Here is a 20,361-nt window from a genome sequence, read left to right on the forward strand (position 1 = left end):
TGCCACCTCCATTCCTCATAGCACAGGTGGAAATCAAAATCTCACATCATCTTGTTTTGCATTTGCTTACTTACTTTTTGCATGGCTCAACTCACTGGACAGCAAGTTCCACAGCAGTAAGAATAGTGTCGGTCATCCATTCTCCAGCAAATACCCTGCGCACAGTAGGTGCTCAGCGTCTCTGTGTCTGAGGTGGTGTTGTCAGGTGACAGAGCCGAGGTGCCCAGGTGGGTCATGGTGTTCCCCTTACTGCCCACCAATTTCATGAGCATCCAAGCCTTGCTTTCTCATCTGTAAAATGGAGGTAATCATAGGCAACAGGACACCACACAGTCCCCCAAAATGATGTGCAAAAATATGGAATGGCGTGGACTGATATTCATGATATGGTGAGTGGGAAAAAACCAGGCAATGAAACAGCGTGTCGGGATGATCTGTAAAGGCTACGGAACATAGACATTCAAGGCCTAGGCTGTGCCTCCAGGCGGCCTGGTTTCCAACGTGAATCCTCCCTTTCCTCGTTGTGCGACGTTGGGTCAATTATACTCTCTGTGCCTCAGTTTCTTAAAGTCTGTAAAACGAGGACGGTAAGAGTCTGTGTCAAAGTGTCATTGTGAAAGTTAATGAGTTAAGGCACCTACTGTGTGTGAGGAGGGTGTTTGGCACACAGTGAGAGCCTAATGAAGACGCACTGTTGTTATTGTTGATGAGACAACTATCGTGTCCATTGTTCCTGTGATGTATCAAGTGAAAATAAAAGATTGAAAAATGGTACGTACACTATAATTCCACTATTTAAAATATGTGCGACTATATGACTGGAGGCACGTAGACCGCAGTGTCACATGATCTCTCTGGGAGAGATGTTTTTCTTATTTTATTTTGTTCTTTCCTCCTTCTCTCCCTCTTTATCTCTCTTCCTGTCTTCCTCCCTTTCTTTCTTTCTTTAAACAAACATGTACTACTTTGCATGATGAGAAAATAAAACGAAGAAAAGTCATTTAAACTAAAAAATAATAAAACGGACAAGGCACCCTTTCTGGGGCGTGGGGGAGGTGGGTTCTGGTCTCAATTCTGAAGCAGGTAACAGAAAGCAACACTTACCAAATGCTTTTATAACGTGCCAGGCATTACACTCCACCCCTCACATGCATTACACAATTTAATCCTCTCGTCAGACACAGACAAGGAATCCAGGGCCCAGAGATGTCAAGTAATTTGCCCAAGAGTGCCCAGCTACCAAGGATGCAGTTCCCAGCCAGGCCATTCTGACTCCGAGCCTGAGGTCTGAAGCCTTGTCTATTGAATTGTGGGGCCCTGGCCAGCAGCAGCAGCATTGCCCAGGAACTTGCTAGAAACTGCAGACTCTCATGCTCCAACCCAGCTCTACCAAGCCAGAATCTGCACTGTGACGAGATCCCCAGTGGTTCATGTGCATGGTCAAGCTGGAGAAACTCTGGCTGAACCACAGGCTGGGCCCTGTCTCTCAGGCTTCCCTACCACCTGCCTTCCGTCTTGGCTCTCCCTGACACCCTCTCACTCTCCAGACCTCAGCATGGGAAGCTGGTAGAAGCTGCCTGCAAACCATCCTCTCTAGTGACTACTTAGCTCTGAGACAAAGGTTTGAAGAAAAACAGATGTCTGAATCCATAGACCTGATGCAGGAGTCATCTACTGAGTGTCTATATCCATGTTATCCCTTTCCAAATAGTGGACCATAAATAGGATTTTTTCATCAAAGAAAAATAAATACTGCAGGCTTCATAAGCAGAGGCCCTTCTGCTATGCTTAAATGCGGTTCTGGAGATAGAACAGCAAAGGTAAATTATCCCGGCCTGTGGGTGTTTAGATATGATGATAGAATGCAAACAAGCGTTGTTTGGCTCTGAAAGCAGAACCGGAGAAAACTTCATCTAGGTATTTAATTATCCAGGGCAGAGTAGAAATGGTCTTTGTCTCCTCGCTGGCCCATGTTTGGAAACCCATAGGTCACTCTAAATCAAAAGGCATTACCGTGTGTAGAAGGAACTGGAACACAACATTTAGCAGAAGTTTTCTGCATTTCTGGTTGTGTTCTTCACTGCTAAGGCTGTTTGCACTGTGTAATTCATGTATGGAGCTGAATAATGTGGTTGGTGCCCGTGCATGCACACACACACACAGGCCCTTTAGGGTTTATGTGAGAAAACAGAACGATCAAATATGGTAATTTGGTGTTTAATTCGCCCGAGGTAAAGGGAGGATTGGAAATGAACGGTTCTCCTGTGTTTGTGGATATATGAGTTACACAACCAGATAAAGTCAAGGTATTGGGCTGTAGCTTTTGTCAGTTTCTTATGAAATATCAGGGCTATTTCACTAGTGTTAGAGCGAAGGCAGAGAACTAGAAAGATAAATGATTTAATTCGGGCTGTCAGGTTCTGTTGGTTTGGAAGCAAGGATTCAGGAGGAGAAAAGCACATTAATTGAGGTCCCAAGGTGGTCTTAGAGCACATTTGATTACTGCTTTCTGTGTAGGGGGATTGCCTTTTTTTTATTTTTAAGTTTATTTGGTCCTGTTCAGTCAACTTTCATTGAGTAGGTGCTACGTGGGGAAAATCAAAGTGAATAAGACCAGCTCGTGGGAAATGGGTAGTGGGAGTGTGGAAACAGGGGGAGGAGAGATGCAAGGAGTTTCCTCTGGGGCAGTTACAAAGGGCTTTCCCCAAAACGGTGACTTCCAAGCTAGATCTGGAGAAGGTCTCTCTGCCAGGCAGAAAGGGTAGGAAAGGCATTCCAGGCCAATGGAACAATAGGAGCCAAGCTACACGGATGTGGAAGAACCTGATGTCTCTGGAACCTCGGCGTGTGGGCAGCACCGGGGCCGCGCGTGGGCCTGGAGACCTGTGAGAAGGAGAAGAAGAGAAAGTTCCTTGAGATGAGATTGGAGAGGTATGCGGTAGGAATCTGATCATGGGGGTTCTTGAGGCTTCTTAGGCCACATGGGGTCATAGAAAATTGTGTCAGACTTGGGAGGCTTGGGGGCGGGCAACTAGATTGGAGGAATTGGAAGGGGTTGTTTTAAGGGTTTGAGCTTTGATCCAAAGAGCAATGGAAGCCATGGAAGGGAAGCCATGATTAGATTTGTGCTTTGAAAAGATTATTCTATTTGCAGGGTGGAGGATGGCTGGTAGAGGGCAAGAATGGACGTAAAAAGACCTGTCAGGAGTCTGCTATAAGGTCCTGGCAAGAGAGGAAAGTAGCCTGGCCTAGGGTGAGAAGTGGAAATGGAGAGAATGGAAGTATTTAAGGGATGGAAACACTGCACACGGGTGTTGACAGGGAGGGAGGTGTCAAGATTGCTCTTCATACAACATGGTCCAGACTTCCTCCTGATTGCCTCCCACAGACAAACACAACGTGCCATCATCTGTCTTCAGATGGCAGCCAGGACTTACAGGGATGGTCCAGAAGGGGTCTGAGGGTACAGGCTTCTGTGAACATCTTATCCCCTGGCGTCTCCATCCTCTAATTTTTGAGTAAATGTCAGAGCCAAATCAGATAGACCAGTGTGACAGGTGATCGGATCCTGAGTCCAGCCTATCAACATCTCTCCCACTGAACTCCCGTAATCTGCTCTATGGCAGATACTGTAAATTAACCCAGTATCCACTGCAACACCTCCTAATTAACCCTTTGGCACTTAGAGGCTAGAAAGCCGAAAACAACATTTCCCAGACGCCTTTGCAAGTAAGCTCATGCATTGTGACCAAGGTGCCCCCGAGCAAACACATCTTCTCCTGACTTACAGACGGAAGTAAGCAATGTATAGTGGCTGCTAAGGAGATCAGATCTTCTGGCCAATGAGATGGCAAAGTCTTCTTGTTCTTCTCGGGCAGTGGGTGTACAGTTTTTGGTGTCCAGTCCCTTCTGTCTTGCAGCTTCTTTTTCTGGCTGTTTTGTTCCTATTTGTAGCATCCAAACCCAATTCTCTGGCTCTCCCAGGAATTATATGAGTTACCTGAGACTATCTCTGTAAAGCATGGAAGTGAATTCTGTTTCCTGCAAATGACAGCCTGCAATTGATGTCATTTATTATGATATATTTTCTTTGTTGTTCTACACGTAGTGTTACTCTTCTCTGAACATAGTAGGAGCTTCTTAAAGACAAGAAAGAGGCCACGTGTCCTCTGCAGTGTCCATCAATGTGAATGACTGTGCTTTTTGCCTGCTTGACAGCCAATCATTTTTCCACAAACAGGAGATTACCAGATTGTGTCCCAATTTTCCTCTGGGGAACCATATTTTCACCAGTCTCAGTTCACATGCTTTGGTGGTGTTGACCCCACCAATAGAGCCAAGGAGAAGCATGTGACTAAGTCTGGTCAATCAGAGCATGGCATCCCACTGTCTACCATCATTAGTGTAAAGATGGGCACATGACCCAATCAGAGCCAATGATTAGAAATGTCAGGATTTTTGCTAGGCCTGTTGAGAGAGAGGGGCATCTATCTACTCTCTTTCTGTTGGACCACTGGTAAAAAGGAATAGGTAAGCCAGGCACTGCTGGAGACTCCAAGCAGGACTGAAAACGAGGTCAACCCAAAGGTAAGCAAAACCAAGAAACTGTGTTGTTGACATTGAGCCTCACATAGATCCAGCATTGCCTGAAGACAGCCCTACTTGTGGTCTCTTCATTTAGGTGAACCAATAAAGTTCATGTATATACAAATATTTTTTTTGCTTCAGCCAGTGAAGTGGGGCTTCTGGCACTGGCAACCAAGAGTCCTGACTAAAACAGGAGTTGTCCATAAATACCGCCTGATTGACTCATAAAAACAAAAAACCACCACCGACAAAAAACTGAAGGTCTTAATTCCCTGTTTTCTTTTTCTTTTAAAACTTTCTATCACTTCCACTCCGGCCTTTCTTCAAGTGACCATCATTAAGACATGACTGAACTTTTTTTTTATTAAGATTATGATAGTTAGCAACTTTGTAAAATTACAGTTGTACATCATTATTAGTCATGTTGTAGGTACACCACTTCACCCCTAGTGGCCTCCCCCCACCCCCCCCCCCGCTTTCCCCTGGTAACCACTGATCAGTTCTCTTTGTCTATATGTTAACCACCACCTATGAGTGGAATCATACAGAGTTCATCTCTCTCTGTCTGGCTTATTTCACTCAACATAATACCCTCAAGGTCTATCCATGTTGTTGTGAATGGGACGACTTTGTCCTTTTTTATGGCTGAGTAGTATTCCATTGTATATATATACCACATCTCCTTTATCCAATCATCACTTGCTGGGCACTTAGGTTGGTTCCATGACTTGGCTATTGTGAATAATGCTGCGATGAACATAGGGGTGCATGGGACTTTTGGAATTGCTGATTTCAGGTTCTTAGGATAGATACTCAGTAGTGGGATGGCTGGGTCATGTGGTATTTCTATTTTTAACTTTTTGAGAAATCTCCATACTGTTTTCCATAGTGGCTGTACCAGTTTGCATTCCCACCAACAGTGTATGAGGGTTCCCTTTTTCTCCACAGCCTCTCCAACATTTGTCACTCTTGGTTTTGGATATTTTTGCCATTCTAACAGGTGTAAGGTGATATCTTAGTGTAGTTTTGATTTGCATTTCCCTGATGATTAGTGATGATGAGCATCTTTTCATGTGTCTATTGGCCATCCGTATATCTTCTTTGCAGAGACACGACTGAACTTTTAATGATTTGTTGGAATAAACAATTCAAATAAAGCCAAGAGGTACCCTGATCCAGTGTCCTCTTAAATTGGGAGCTGCTTCTGGCAGGAAAGAGGCTCCAAGCGAGGGCCAGGCAATGAGCAGGATGACGTGGCTCTGAGCTCTGTCCTGTGGTAGACGTGAACTGCCACTTCAGAGCATGCTGGTTCAGAACCTGGTCCATAGTGCCATGTGGAATTAGGGATACTCGAGGTTGAATATTATCTCCACACTCATTAGATGTGTGATCGTGGCCAAGTTGCTTAACTTCTATGAATTAAGCTCAAACTGGCTTATAATTAAAGAGGAGTTTATTGGCTTATGCACTTGGAAAGTCCAGGGAGGTGCCTAGCTTCAGGTTGGGCTGGATCCAGATGCTCAAAAGATGTAAGTCAGGAATCTGTGGTGCATATTCAGTGCTGGCTTCTCACACTGGCTTTCCTCTGGGCTGGCTTCAATCTCAAGCTGTTGGGTTCATTCTCGTGGGAGTAACATGGCTTGGAAGAGCTCCAGGCTTATATCCTCCCAGCTTTGCTCTCCTGGCAGAAAGAGCACACCTCTCGCCCTATGGCTCCAGTGAAAATCGGAGGTGGAGCTCTTATCAGGTCAGCTTGGGTCACCTGTGCATCCCTGGAGTGAGGCAGTCAGGTCAGATCACTGAGATGGGGGAGGGAATGTTTCTCAAAGGAAAAGCAGGGGGCTGTTACCAGGAGAGGGAACTGATGCTAACTGGGTAAAAACAACAGATGCCACTTCTTACTCTCCTAGACTGTGTTCTCTTGGGAAAAAGTGGAAATGTAATAGTTCCCACTTCATAAGGTTTTTGTAAAATGAAACCAGTTAATGTTTGGGTAGCAGATGCTCTTGGTGCCCCACCCATATCCCCACAGCCCTTACCATTTCCACGTACATGGCCGCAGATTCTCACATCAGCCTCTGCATCCCTTTGCCCGCGGACTTCCTCTGGCTGCCAGACCCCGCTTTGTCCATGCTTGCCACAGGCTGGGAATGCTGCGAATTAACAACACCTGGGAGCATCCTTCAGCCGAGGAGCTGGAGGATCCAAACCCCAGCCTCCTCTCCCTTGAATGGGGCCTTCTCCACTCCCTCCCAGAGGTTCCTTCGTAGGATTAAGCTCTGGTTGACCAGTGGTGTACCCTTTAACTTTTCCTTCACTTCTTCTCTCTTCTCCTACTTTCCTACCTGTGTTTCCTAGGATCTCCTCCCAAATAAACAACTTGCGCTCCAATCCTTGCCTCAGGGAAACCCAAAGGAACAAAGACTGTCCCGCCCTTTACATCAGGCCTGGCATATTATAAACATTCAATCCAAGTTTGTTATTATTATTGTCATAGTTATGTTGAGGCTCATTTTCTGCCTTAGCTTCTTTTTGCACTAACTGCCTCGTCCTTCTTCCTGCCCTGTTCTTTCTGCTTTTCACAGCATGTCTTCCTCTTTTGTACCATTCCTCTGCCCTCTCAACTTTTCCTTGTCTCACTACTACTTCTTAATTTTAATCTTTCCCCAGCATAATTATAATTGTGATGAGAGGTTGTACATTTTTAAAGAATTACAAAGAAAAATTGGCAACTAACAAAATTGATAGACCAAACGAGCTTGGTTGAGACTGTAAACTTCTTGAAGGCAGGAATGATATTGGTTTTCACTTTGCCTAGAATTAACGCATAAGTTTGTATTCAGAGGGCTTTTTTCAAACAAGACAAATTAGCAGATTTTATTTTAATAAAGGAAGGAGACCGAATGAAACCTACTTCCTTTGTATATTACATCTGCTTCCCATCTGTAGTTTTAGCCAAAATGATAATTTTTTATCCACATCCACAACAGTTTGGCCTCTCGCATCTGCAGAGCCGAGCAGCCACTCACTAAATGATACCCTAGTGGTTTGAGAGTGTTAATGCACCTCATTTATAAAAAAGGAAAACACCCCAGCATCATCTGGACTATTAACCAATTCCCAATACGAGATTAATGCAAAACTTATTTCTTGGGGAGAAAGTGTTTATGAATAAAGATGGATTTTCTCATTAATGGAATGATATCACTTCAACAAATCACACATTTTCAGTGTGACAAATCGTGACTTGGCAATATGACAGGAATGCACGCAGAAGAAAGTTTGTCTTGAGAGAACCAACCACAGTGGATTTGGAAATCAAAGCCTTTCTGTTTGGGGTTTCCATCTTCAGACTTCTGAATCCTGCACAGCGAGGAGTTGGCAAGGTGGCTGGGGTGATCTTTTCTCAATGAGCTGGCGGCTCCCTCTGCTTCCCAAGGGGCTACTTCCATCTGTTCTGGGCCCCAGTGGGGGTGGAGGGGGTGGCTTGTTTTTATGTTGTTGGGAACCAGCAAACAAACCTCGATGTTACTGTGCTCATGCTAGGTGAGCAAACCTACTGAGGAAGAATTCTTTCAGCAGCAGGGCTGCCCCTGGGAGAGGGGCAGGCTGGGCAAAGAGGGACGCGTTTTATCAGAAGTCTATCCAGGTGGCCCTCTTTGGGCCTTCCCTGTTTAAAAAAGAAAGACCTGGAGTTTTGAGGGGAGCCAAATGTTTGTGGCTGGAGGCCAGACTTCATTTATACAAATGTTCCCCTGCTCGTTGCACAGAGGAGATTCTTTCCACCTGTTTCTGCCTCCCTATCCCTTGATGCCTCTGCACGCCCGGGGCCTGCTCAGTGGATCCATGTACCCATCCTCCTGTGTGTGTGGAGATGGGACAGACTAACTTTCAGGGAAAGAGAAGCCACAAGCCAGAAATCTTTGGTTCAAGACCCTGCTGCGCCACTTACCGGCTGTGGGTAGGATGGGGAGTCAGGAGTCTTTCCCTTAGCCTCAGTTTTCTCATCTATAAAACAAAAATAATAATAGCTTCCTAACAGGATCCTCCTGAAGAGTGGATGAGAACACGTAATCACTTCTTACATGAACACATCTCATAAACGTATACTTATCACCAGTTTGGGCAGTCAGAGAGTAGAACCACGCCTCTGTTCTTGGAGGGAGATGTGAAACAGTCATAACAGTAGTGCTAGTAGTGCTCAGTTAGATCTGGCTGACAGAGGGAGGTGGGTCACAAAGTTTGGGCTCAATTCCTACAACTTTGTACCTGGGTGACCCCGGGAAGGTTATTTACCATCTCTGAGCCTGTTTCCACATCTGTGAAATGGGGATAAAGAGTCCTGATTCTTCCAGGATAGCCATGAGAAATAAATCTGTTCATTCAACAAATAGGAAAGGGGATCACAGAGACAGAATTCACTTCCACTGTGGTAGAAGCGGGACCTGAGCTGAAACCAGGTGGCTGCAGGAACAGTGTTGACTTGAGCTAAAATAGATAGGAAAAGCAGTTTACAAACTAAGTTTCTGTAGTGCTTTATGTAAACATTATCTAAAGGACTTTATTTAGACAGGAGGCCTAAGAAACTTCAGGCACTAGGCCTAATTTTATATTTTCCAGTCCCTTTATGTTGAATATCTATAGGAGTGGGACTGCAGGGGGATTAATATTGGGGACAGCATGAAGAATTCTTCCCTCTCTTCTCTCTCCCCGCGTGGAGACACAGGAGACAATAGAATTAACGATGGAGGAGAAGCCCTCTACTCAACATCGGTGAGATCACCAATAGAACTTCTGTGGGTTTAATACTTCTTAAAAACTATTGTATTTTTAAAGCCAGGTCAGTCAGCATCATTTGGGTCTGAATTTAGTACATTAAATTCCATCTCTCAGTGTTATTTTTGACATCATGTTTTTAGGAAAAAATCCTTTTCCCCTTTATTAAAATCCATAGTGGCCAGGGAGGTTAGGGACCACTGATTTGAAACACTATTCTTCACGAACCCAGAAAAGGGAACGGTGACCTATTTTTTTAAAAGATCATTTGACATATCTTTGAAAAATAAGTCAATCTCAGAAAAAGAAAACAGGTATTTAGCCAGAAATCTGTTTTCTGAATCTCTACTAGGAGTGATGCTATTTGCAAGAAAACAGAAGCTGTCTTTCTAGAGAGATCCTTTCCTCCTCTTTCCCCTCTGAAACGGTGAGCCAATGTTCGTGACATCACTGGGTTGCTGTGGAAATGCTTATTTCACAGAGGATTTCGACCTCAAGTGGGGAATTTACAAGAGGAAGTGTGAACTCTTGGAAAAACACAATCGGTTTAATAAAAATGGGCAACATTTGGAAAAAGGATGCAGAAAGAAAATAATATAAACTGCCTATAACAGGTTGTTTCAAGTTTTCCTGCAAGGATTGAAATACTTATGGGAGCATCTTACACAGATATGCCAATTTTGATTTGAATTTTACTCACTATAAATATCTGTATAAAGAGTTGGGGGAAGCAGGTAAGGAATGGTTTTTTGCAGGAAAAACTTTTGGCCTTTTAATTTATTTATTAGTTTATTATGATAAATTATTAAAATTGAGAGAAAGGTTTGGTCCTAAAATACCATCTTGAGGGGAAGGGAGGAATGATATCCGTTTACATTTTTACAACAGACATTAGACTTAAGAGAATAGCTCCATTTAAAGAATTGTGACTCAAGGGGCCTGAGTTTTAGTGCAGAAGCTACAAAATCCTTTTTCGTTTTAAACTGTTAAATCAACAGAATGCCAAACGAGAGCCTTTCTTCCTGCTGGGGCAGTATTGTCCCCTAAATCCACTTTCCACTTCTCTCAGCCTAGCCTAGTTTGATGTAGCACCGACTTAGCTTAACTACACCAACCGGCAGAAGGAAGTGGGTTTGCATTCGGGATGGGAGGAGGCGGCCCCGGGTGTGTGTGCCTGCGTGTGCGCGCGCGCGGAGGACGGGGGGCACCGGGAAAGAAAGAAAATCGAGATATAGCAACTGTGTGAAAATAATCTCCCCGTGGCTGGAACAGGGGTCTCTGCACGGGAAAGCAATTTTAGGAATTTAAAAAAAAAAAAAATCTTCAAAAAGGATGGGAAGAAGGCTTGCCAGGAGGGTGCGGGGCGTAGCGGGGGACCTGTACGTCTCCGCTGGCATCTTTCTTTCCCCTTCCCAGGCTTCGGGGGACCCCCTCCCCACCCACCCACCTGCCCGCGACTGCACCCGCGTCCCCTGCCGTCCCGGGGCACGCACGGCCGGGGGTTGGGGGAGAGGCCGGCGGCCGGGGGGGCTGCAAAGGTCTGGCGGCGCGGGCTGATTTAGTGGCCGGGGCTGTAGTACAGGCTGTCCCCGGCAGCCGGCGGAGTCAGCGCGCCCACGTGACGGCCCCGGCTCTCCGGTGAGCTCCCCAAACAGACGCACACCCAGCCACACGCTCGCACACACACACACACACACACACACACACACACACGCACGCACCCCCGCGCGCACACGCCCGCCCGCCCGCTCGCTCTGCCTCTGCGCCCTCCATCCCGGCTCGCTCATTCTCTCGCCCTCTCGCTTCCCCTGCGGTCTCTCGCTCTGCGCGCACACACCACACACACGCACACGCACACACACGCGCGCACACACGCAGCCGGCACAGGCGGCGGCGGCGGCGGCGGCTGCCCAAGTCAGGACGAACCTCTCTAGGTACCGTCTTGAGAAGGCGGCAGCGGCGGCGGCGGCGGCGGCGGCCGGAGCATCCCTCCTCACCCGGAGAGGGAGCACCGCCGAGAGTTTCCGTTCCCTTCCCCCTCCTTTTCTTTATTTTCGAGAGAATTTCTTCTTCGCTTATCGGTTTAATTCGATTTTGAAAATTTTGGGTTGCTTTTTTGTGTGTGCCTTTTTTTTTCTTTCCTCATTTTATTTGCATCCAGAGCATGGCGGGCTGCGGGCTGTCGGACGACACCTTCTTCTCTTCCTTCTTTTACAACTACGGCTCCTCCTGGGAAACCCCTTCCAACCAGGTAAGGGGTGGCTCGGTGCCGGGCGGCGTCGCGCCCCGTGCCCCCAGCCGCGCGCTCACTTGGCACTCGGCGGGGAGGCAGAAGCTCGGGAGGGGGTGGGGAGGCTGGGGGGCCAAGTGGGTCGCACTGTCTGGGTCAGTGCCAACCGGCGAGAGGAGGTGTCCCCCCCCCTTCCCCCGGCACTAGCTCTCCAGTCTCCAGGGTCTGTCGCGTCCCTCCCGTGCTTAATCTGCCATCGACACCTCCTCCCCTCTATCACCTCCCAGCCCAGCGGGAACCCGAGAAAGAGGCAGGAGCCGGCACGTTACCCCGAACAACTCCAGGCAAAACCAGGGAACTCGAGCGCAACCTTCCCCAAGTCGCCGCGGGCGCCGCGCCCCTGTGCGCCTGGCGCCTGCCCGCCCTCCAGTTGCGCCGAGGGGCTGCGGAGCTGCGAGTCCCCCGCGACGTACTGTTCCCCCCTTCATTCCCCCCGGGCCCCGAGCCACCTCTTTCCCTAAAATGGCTGCATCTCAAGTGGAGGCGTCCGCTGACCCCGCGGAGGGGGGAGGGGGGGCAGAGTGGATGCTCCGCTGCCCATGACCCCGCGCCTCCCCCGGCGCGCACAAGCACCCCACAAACACACACACACTTAACTTTGATGACTGTGCAATGCAGTCCGGCTGCATCGTGCCCTCGACGCTCCCCGCCGCCGGCCTCTAGGTGTGCATGTCTGTGTGACTGGGGTGGGGGGTGGTTCGGGGAAGCTGGGGGTAGACGCCGGAAGGGGGGCGTGGAAGGACATGGATCTTAGCGGGCCACTGGTAACCTGGAGAGACAGGCGTGTGTTCAGGGTCTAGGAGTGCAAAAGCTATATTGGGAGGCAGAACGAGAAAGAGAGAGAGGAAAAATGCCTTTTAATTAAATAACTGTTGTAGTCTGCTGCCCCCACCGCTTGTTTGGTGAAAGTCTACAGGCATCTGTCATCTCCAAACTACACCGGGAAGTGGAGCTGGAGTCGAGGGAGGGGTGTGTGTGTGTGTGTGTGTGTGTGTGTGTGTATACACGCGCGCGCTGTGTCCAGGCTGGGGAAAGTTGGGGCCGGAGGCGAGGTGAAGGAGCATTGGTCAAAGGCACAGCAACTCGGTGGGCGGTCCGGGGCGCGGGGGATTCCCAGGCCTGGCGGAGCGCGCACCGCGGGGGGAGCGGGCCGGCGCGGGTGGGGTGTCGAGGAAAAGAGCTCTGCTGGGCCCGGCTCGCCCAGCCGCCGCGGCATCTCTTCTCCCCAGCTCGCCCGCCAGCCTCGGCCGCTCGCGGGGCTGCCCGCCGCACTCGCCGGCTCTGGCGCGCTCTCTCCCGGGCCCGGGGCGCAGCGCGCTCCTGCGAGCTCCCGGCAAAAAAGCCAAAGCCCCAAGCAAAACAACGGAAAAATGTGCTCCGCCTGCCCCGCATCACCCCCAGTTGGCAAGAAACTGAGATCGTCTAACTAGTAGTTGCCGGGCGAAGACCTCGCCTCTCCGGCGTGGGCTCTCCAGAAAGCGCTGCGGCCATCCGAGTGGATAATACATAAGGGCGGCCCGGGAGCCTTGGAGAGGCTCCTGCCGCCGCGGCAGCAGCAGCAGCAGCAGCGGGAGACGGCGGCGAGCTCCGGCCAGACCGCCGGGCCGCCGCCGCGGGTGGGGACGTCTGGGCCGCTCCCGGGAAGCGCGCCGGCCGCTCTCAGGGCGCACAGCCCCGGGTGGGGCAGGAGGACAGCTCAGGCACGTGAAGTTCGGGTTCGGGGAGAGGCAACTGGGAAAGGGGAGGCCCCGCTGTGAGTAGAAACTTGCAGGAACTGCCGGGGTGGTCGAACTGGCTCTGGAGTTGGGGGACTCGGGGGTTCCCTGGCTGTCCGTGGCCGGCGCTGGGCGCCGTCTCTAGGCCACCCTGCCCCGTCTAGCGGGGCCCGGGTAATTTCTTTGCCTTCGCGCGTCGACTCCGAATTGCGGAGAGCCAACGACCCCTCCAGCCCGGCAAACTCCAGCTCTCCAGGAGCGGGCGTCCGCGCGCCCCTCTGTGTGTGTGTGTATGTGTGTGCGTGCGCGTGTGTGATTGTCGATGGGTCAAAAACCAACCCCAGCTCGCCTTTAAAGACCGAGACGGATAGGAAAGGCTTGAACCACACACCTGGCACAAGCCGGGCCAGGATTCGGGATTCGGGATTTCTTGGCAGCCAGGGGCTCCGCTGTCCTGGAGTCAGATGCGTTAGGATAAGTTTCCCGGCGCGCACCTCCGACCTGCACCTCGGGGCCGCGAAACTCGGGCACTTGTTTTCCTCCTGAGGAGGAGAGAAAGGAGACTTGAGTGTGAGGAAGCAGGCAGTGATACAGCTTTACAGCGATGGGAGGTCTGGCAACATCTTTAATGAGATAGGAAACAAGTCGTTTGCGTGCGTTTAAAAGCGAAGGGCTGCGGCCGGATTTTGCAAGACAGGCAATCACGTGCAAACTCCTTGGAAACCAAAGGAGGTGGGCGAGAGGGAGGGGTGCGGGGCAGGACTGGAGTAAAGGAAGAAAGAACAAGAGAGGGAGGGGTGGCGTTTTAAAAAGAGGAAAACTATCGGTTGGTTTCTTCGGGTAAAGTTAGTTTGACTTGATTTGGAAAAGCATTTTCACCAAAGGCAAGATCTTTCTTCTGGAAAGGGAGACTCATGTTGCTAAGAAAATCGGAAAGAATTTCTGATAAAGCAGCTGGCGCTGCTCTGTGGAGGGTGATTAGCTCAGAGGCTGGTATTGGGTGGCGTGCTACTCTTAGTGCAGTGGAACTGTATGGTGGGGAGAGGGAAATTATCTGGGATATGGATTTCTCCTTCCAGTGGTGCGGTATGAACTTTAAGATAAAGTACAGAAACAAATGAGAGATGTACATCGTTAGAGGAAGGTGCCCTCAGGTGCTACAGAAGCCTTAACCTTTGGTGGTAGATGCAGCCGGGCGGTGCGTTTTTACCAGCATTTGTGGTTTCCAATGGGGCCATATCACCGTTTTCAGGGATGAAGACTGTATGTGCGCATGGACCTAGGTTTTTACTGATCTCCAGTTTGCGTTTTCAGCGTTTGAACGTGGGCCCGTGACTGAGAAAGCTGCTCCTAACTGTTCCTACAGAGAGGAAGGATAAAAACAAAGACAACACTTTGAATCTCATCCTGGACTAGGGCACGGCTGCTTTGGGGAGGCCTGGACCAAATTTGAAAGAGTGAGACTTATTCATGATTTTTACCTGAATGACTGCCAAAAAGCTTACAGATCCTCTGTTCCTTAAAAATAGCAATGCTCTTCAAATATAATTTGTTTACTCTACCTCAGTTAAAAATAAAACCTTCTTCCCAGTGTTATAAAGTGCTTATGAAGGTAAGCGTTGACTGTACCAAAAAAAAAAAAATCAAGCTTTTTATTTCCAGATCAATATGATGTGCTCTCAACATCTAATACCATGTAAAAGGAGCCTTTTTACAACATCAATAGGAGGCAGGCACATCTCCCTAAGAAGCTCTTTTCCTGGAATCACAAGGCATTTTGATTACTTTCATTTTCACAAGAAACATGATTATGACACCTCTGGTTATAAACAAGCAAGTGAAAAAAATAATGAAGATGGGAGTTCTTTATATAGAGACCTGGAAATTTGGAAACAACTGGGGCATTTATTCATTACTAAACACAAAAACAAAAACGAAAAACCCAACCACGAATCATTGTTGACTGGCAGGTTTTTAGTTATTCTGTGACATTTTATTATTCAAGCTGGGCGGCGGCGAGTGGGATGGGGTGAATATTTTGGAGAGATCCCAATGTGTATTAGAGCCGAAACTATATCTGTTCCCGTCTAAAAACTGGGAAATTCCATCTTATGTCTGAATAGACCATGTTGCAGATAATTTGGACCCACTTGCCAATGTGCAAAACATACCATAGAGAGAGTGTGTGTGTGGGGGGGGGGGAGAAGCATCTGCTTAGGTGGAATTTATTTCTTCAATTAGAATGAAAACCCCAATTAAAGTGTGTATGTGAAATGTCTCTGATTTGGCTCTGTGCAGCAGACAACAGACTATTCTTTAATTTACAGTTTCACGCCTAGGGATGGCAGTAGTGCAAGCTTCCAAAACCCAGCTTTATCTTTTTATGTTGTGCTTTTTCAACCTGTGAGTCTCTCCTGGAGTTGTTTTAGCTTTCTGTCTCCATCATCAAGGTGATCTCGGAGTGGTCTTTACTGCCTGCCGGTTGCACCTGGGTCACCTTCTTCCTTGTCACTGGGTAAGCCCAAATCGAAGCAGGCCAGGTCTGTATGATATTGAATCAATCCATTGAGAGTGAAAAATGGAGCCAATTAGCTGACTGCTTGGGTGTCCATGAGGCCAGACATCTGCCTTTATTCACCCTATTGACCACTTCTTTGGCTACTGGATGGCTTCACCTGAGTTTTTGAAAAGACATTACCACCACACTCGACTCTGCTCTTTTACTTTTCTTTTTCTCTCCCCACCCCCACCACTCCCTCCAGTTTTCCAGACTGGAAATATAAAATGGCTTCCTTATAAGGACACACACTATCTTCTCAGAGTGGGCAGTGACTATTTGAATTCAGCCCTGTACTTTTGTTAGCCAGTACCTATAATTCTTTGTACTCCATCTTTTCAAGCAGGATAGAAGTTTCAATGCAGAATCATTAATGGATGTGGGTAAGTTGTTGAAAGCTTGTGCTGACTATTTTTTTTTTTTTTGGCTTGGCACTACTTCCATGAGTATGGATAGCCCAAGTAGAAAGCAGCCCACTGAGGAACACTTCTTTTCCGTCCAGTCCAAGTACTATAAAGAATCCAGTATGTTTTCCCTCTTTCCTGGGTATTTCATAATTCTTAAAGTAGTAACAATGTTTGGATCCACAGAGATGAACCAAGACTTGGAAATACCCTCCATTTACCAAGTTGTTAGAAAGCCAATATCTGAAAGTTCAAAGAATATAAACTGGGCCTCTCTATGTTTTAAACATTTTTCTTTTCCTGAAGATGTTTGTATGAACTGCAAAATAGTTTTTAGGTGCATTTCTATATATTTACCTTAAATAAGTTTTAGAAATCCACCTATAAATCCAGCTCACCTAACCCCAATTTTTCCAAACATTCGGTTTCTCCTAGGTAGATAAAAAAGTAAAAGAGACTTGTAATAACTTGGCGTTGTTGGGGGTCTTCCAGTAAGACTAACTTCCTTAAGGCACCAGCTTGAAAATATTCACTTTTCTTTGTAAAGTTCTATTGACCTAAAACTTGGGAACCAAAGAGCAGGGACAATAGTTACCATTTATTAATGCTGTTCCAAACACTTTTCATGTATTTGACTCGTTGAATCTCCACGACAACATGTGAGTTAGGTAGTTTTATTTTTATTCTCATTTTGTAGATGAAAAAAATGAGGCACAGAGAGTTAAGTACCTGGCCTAAGATCTCAGTGCTAGTTAGGGGCAAAACTGGGATATCCTCCAGGCAGTCTGGTCTCAGAGCCCAGAATGCCACTTTCCTGTTCCTGGCCACACTCTGCTTGCCCTCCAGTATAGCATAAAGATGTTGTGGGGCCGCGAGTACATTCCTACCAAGTTTGTGATGATGTCGTTCATTTGCCACCTTCATGAAATAGTGACAAACTCCTTTGTTTGCCCATTTTTTCCCTCTTTATATATATATAACCAGATATACTTCTCTTTGGTAAATGACATGAAGTCTTCTGTTTTGGTGAAATCATCCGTAACTACCTGATGCTTTTTTTTTCTTGGTGATGGACTAAATGTTTGAGTTTACCATTCTTTTTGGTTTGAATGGTTGATCCATTTTGAGAGAGAGACAAGGTTTTCAGATTGTCAGCTCCCAACATCAGATAACTATGATTTAGTAGAGGGCTCATTCCAAATGTATGTGAGTATCAGTAAAATAACACTCTACAAAAGAAATGTAATTTTAAGATACATGAATAGGATAAACAATTATCATTATTATGTAATTAAATATATCACCTATTTTATATAAATATTGTATATGTAAATCAAATATAATTGTTGTAAATAATCATTCAGATGCATCAAAACCCCATCTCATATATATATATATGTATATATTAAGGCATTAACTCATTCTCATTTTATAAGCAAACCCATATCATTTTGGGTTTGCGCTGTATATAGTTTGCGATTTAGTCCAAAATACACCTTTCTCATCATGGCCGTGTTATAACAGGTGTCTTCTGTACTGAATCATGCACCTAACATTTATGTCCGTCATGAACTAATACCTTTTAGTGGTTCATCCCTTATATTGTGATCTTCCAAAATATAGTTGTGAGGAGGGGAGGAGAAACATTAAATGTCAGTAGTTACAGCAAGACAGTCTCTAGAAGAGGGCAAAGAGTTTCTCTCAGGTTTCACGTTCCTGTGGCCCTAGCGGAAATGCAAAAGTGCAGGGTTTGCATTGGAATGAGAATGGGGTCACCTAGCCTTTGTAGTCATCATCAAGGAAGCAGAACTTCCTTCCCGAGAGACCATAGGAAATCAATGATCACACTTTGCCAGTGAAGAGGTAAATGTGGACAGCAGACGGCATTAAATAAAAGGGCAGCAGAAAAGTGATTTACTCTAGAAGGCAGTGTGACTTTTTGGTCTCTTCAAAGAATTCATATTTTTGATATAACAATTATATTTAAATATTTATTTCTTTTGGATTATATGTTTAAAAAAAAAAGGAAAAGAAAAAATGCCATTAAATGATGTTCCCATCTTTTTTGCTTGAAGATAGTTACTGAAGGAAAGCAGAGTGTCCAGGGTATGGTATTATATCCCTTCCTGCCCTTATTTTTTTGTTAATAAGAATTGACCTGATTTATTAAAGTTACTAGATTTCTGTTTGTTTATTTCGTGTCGTCCCTGACGCAGAGGAGGAGCTTGTCACGGGGGAAGGCTCACCTTGACAGGAAAGTATTGCAGAGCCGTCCTCATCCAGGAGAGGCACGGGGAGGGGAGTATGTTTGTGGGGAGGCGGGTGATTGCTGATGTAAGGAGAAACATAGATGTGGAAGCTTAATGAATGTGCAAAAGCAAGTGTGTGGTTCTCGTATGCTTCCCCTCTTTAGCGTGCCCTTCTGATTGCCTTCTGAGCACATCTTCCTGTAGATTTGTGGTATAGAGCTGCAAAATGACCGTCTGGCTTATATCTGGGAGAACACAAAACATCCATGTAATCTCTTGCCTGAAAGCGTATTAGAAAGTGTGTTAGTTGTGTAACAGCAAAACGAAACAAGCCAAAAAGACACAAAGAGAAAGAAAGAAAACTCTAACCCAAAACCCCTACCACATTTTGCTCCAATTTATTATTTCCAGTAGCAGTTTAGTCCCTAATGTTAACAATGAATGATTATGATTCTGTAGTTTCGTTTACAGCACAAATTAGCATTTTGTTTTCTGTTACAGCTTTTGAATGAGGAATTATAATGTATAATTTGCTGAAAATAGATGTTATCATCTCTTAGGATGAGAACAACCACATAAACTTGAACAAATGATAAAAATGGAATCAATTACATTTCAAATGGAAGTAGTTTACAAACCTCCAAATACAAAGTGGCAGTAGTAGCTGGTTATTGTAACAAATAATTAGTTTTTTTAAACAACATTTATTGAATTCCATTGACAATTTGGTAATTGTTCACAGTCGACTGTCGCCCTCCCTCCAGCAGAATGAAATGTGGCGTGGAATGGCTGCATTTTATAAACTGCGGCTTCCTCATTATTTAGTGTTGCCACCAGAATGTATGTTTATTTGTGTATGTAACCCTTTCTGCGTAATAGGAAAATATTAAATTGAATAAAACGCTGTCACCAAATCTAGTTGGCGGCTTAAGATAAACATCCAAGGGCTGGTGTTTGAGAGTGTTTCAGGTTCCAAAGAAAGAAAAGAAGCAAGTCATCAGAATGAGTGGGTTTGAGTATCTGTTGAAGGGGAAACATTTTAAATGATTTATCAAACAGACACATCTTATTTTTACTTCAGCAAGAGTTAATTTTTCTTTTCCACTCCCATCGTTCTCCCTCCCACAACCCTTTCCACCTGGTATTGTCATTGTTGGTGTGAGTCTCTCCTCCCATAGTGCCCAGGAAGCTCCTTGCGGGGAGGAACCATGTCTCCCTCGGTTCTGGATCCCTCATCATGCCTAGCCTGTTGTAGTGGGATGGAATAGATGTATGGAATAAATGGTGGAAATTTCAGAAAACAACTTTTATGCCATTATATGTGTCACTTTATTTCTTGTTCTTTGTTCCATCTCTCCGGATCATGAGGACAATCCTGCAATGTCATTTTTGAAAATGAGAATTTGACTTGGAGAATAAATGAATCCTGCCTTCATTTAAGCATCCCCAGGGAAGACCATGGATGGTTTACCATAGGCTCATTAGACCTTTTAATTTTTAAAATGAAAAATTATGAAGCCTATACTTAATAAGTTTAGAAAGGATAAAGGAGGAAAAGTGGGACTCTGAGGTTTTTTAATTTTTCTTTCTCTTCTTTGGTAACTGCTACATGCTGAGTGGATCATTCATTTTTGATTATTTCTAAGAGATTAATCCATTTCTTTAAAGTTAATATGCAAAGAAATATGTTCAACATCACTTTATTTTTAGATCCCACGATTTAGTCTGAAACAAATCAGTGGTGCATTATAAACACACAAGAATGTATCTAATGACAGGAGTC

The 20,361-nt window shown here is 46.1% G+C and overlaps 1 protein-coding gene and 1 long non-coding RNA gene across 5 annotated transcripts in view; one reads left to right on the forward strand and one right to left on the reverse strand.

Moving 5' to 3' along the window:
- Positions 1–2,201: 2,201 nt before the first annotated feature.
- LOC139082349 (uncharacterized) lies at positions 2,202–9,149 on the reverse strand. The gene is made up of 3 exons (XR_011538255.1): positions 8,540–9,149; positions 6,627–6,740; positions 2,202–2,883 (listed from the first exon to the last, which is right to left on the reverse strand). It is a non-coding gene; the product is annotated as an uncharacterized lncRNA (long non-coding RNA).
- A 1,843-nt stretch (positions 9,150–10,992) lies between these two features.
- The window catches only part of PPARGC1A (PPARG coactivator 1 alpha), a 609,701-nt gene continuing 600,332 nt past the window's right edge, over positions 10,993–20,361 (forward strand). For 2 of the 4 annotated variants that reach the window (XM_070613065.1, XM_070613067.1), the window contains exon 1: positions 10,993–11,614. The gene's annotated coding sequence lies outside the window, so the exon portion shown is untranslated. The remainder of the gene's footprint in view (positions 11,615–20,361) is intronic. The other 2 variants (XM_070613063.1, XM_070613066.1) reach the window with 2 other exon arrangements.

The sequence above is a fragment of the Equus przewalskii genome, chromosome 3, assembly GCF_037783145.1.
Source record: "Equus przewalskii isolate Varuska chromosome 3, EquPr2, whole genome shotgun sequence".
Lineage (NCBI taxonomy): Eukaryota > Metazoa > Chordata > Mammalia > Perissodactyla > Equidae > Equus > Equus przewalskii.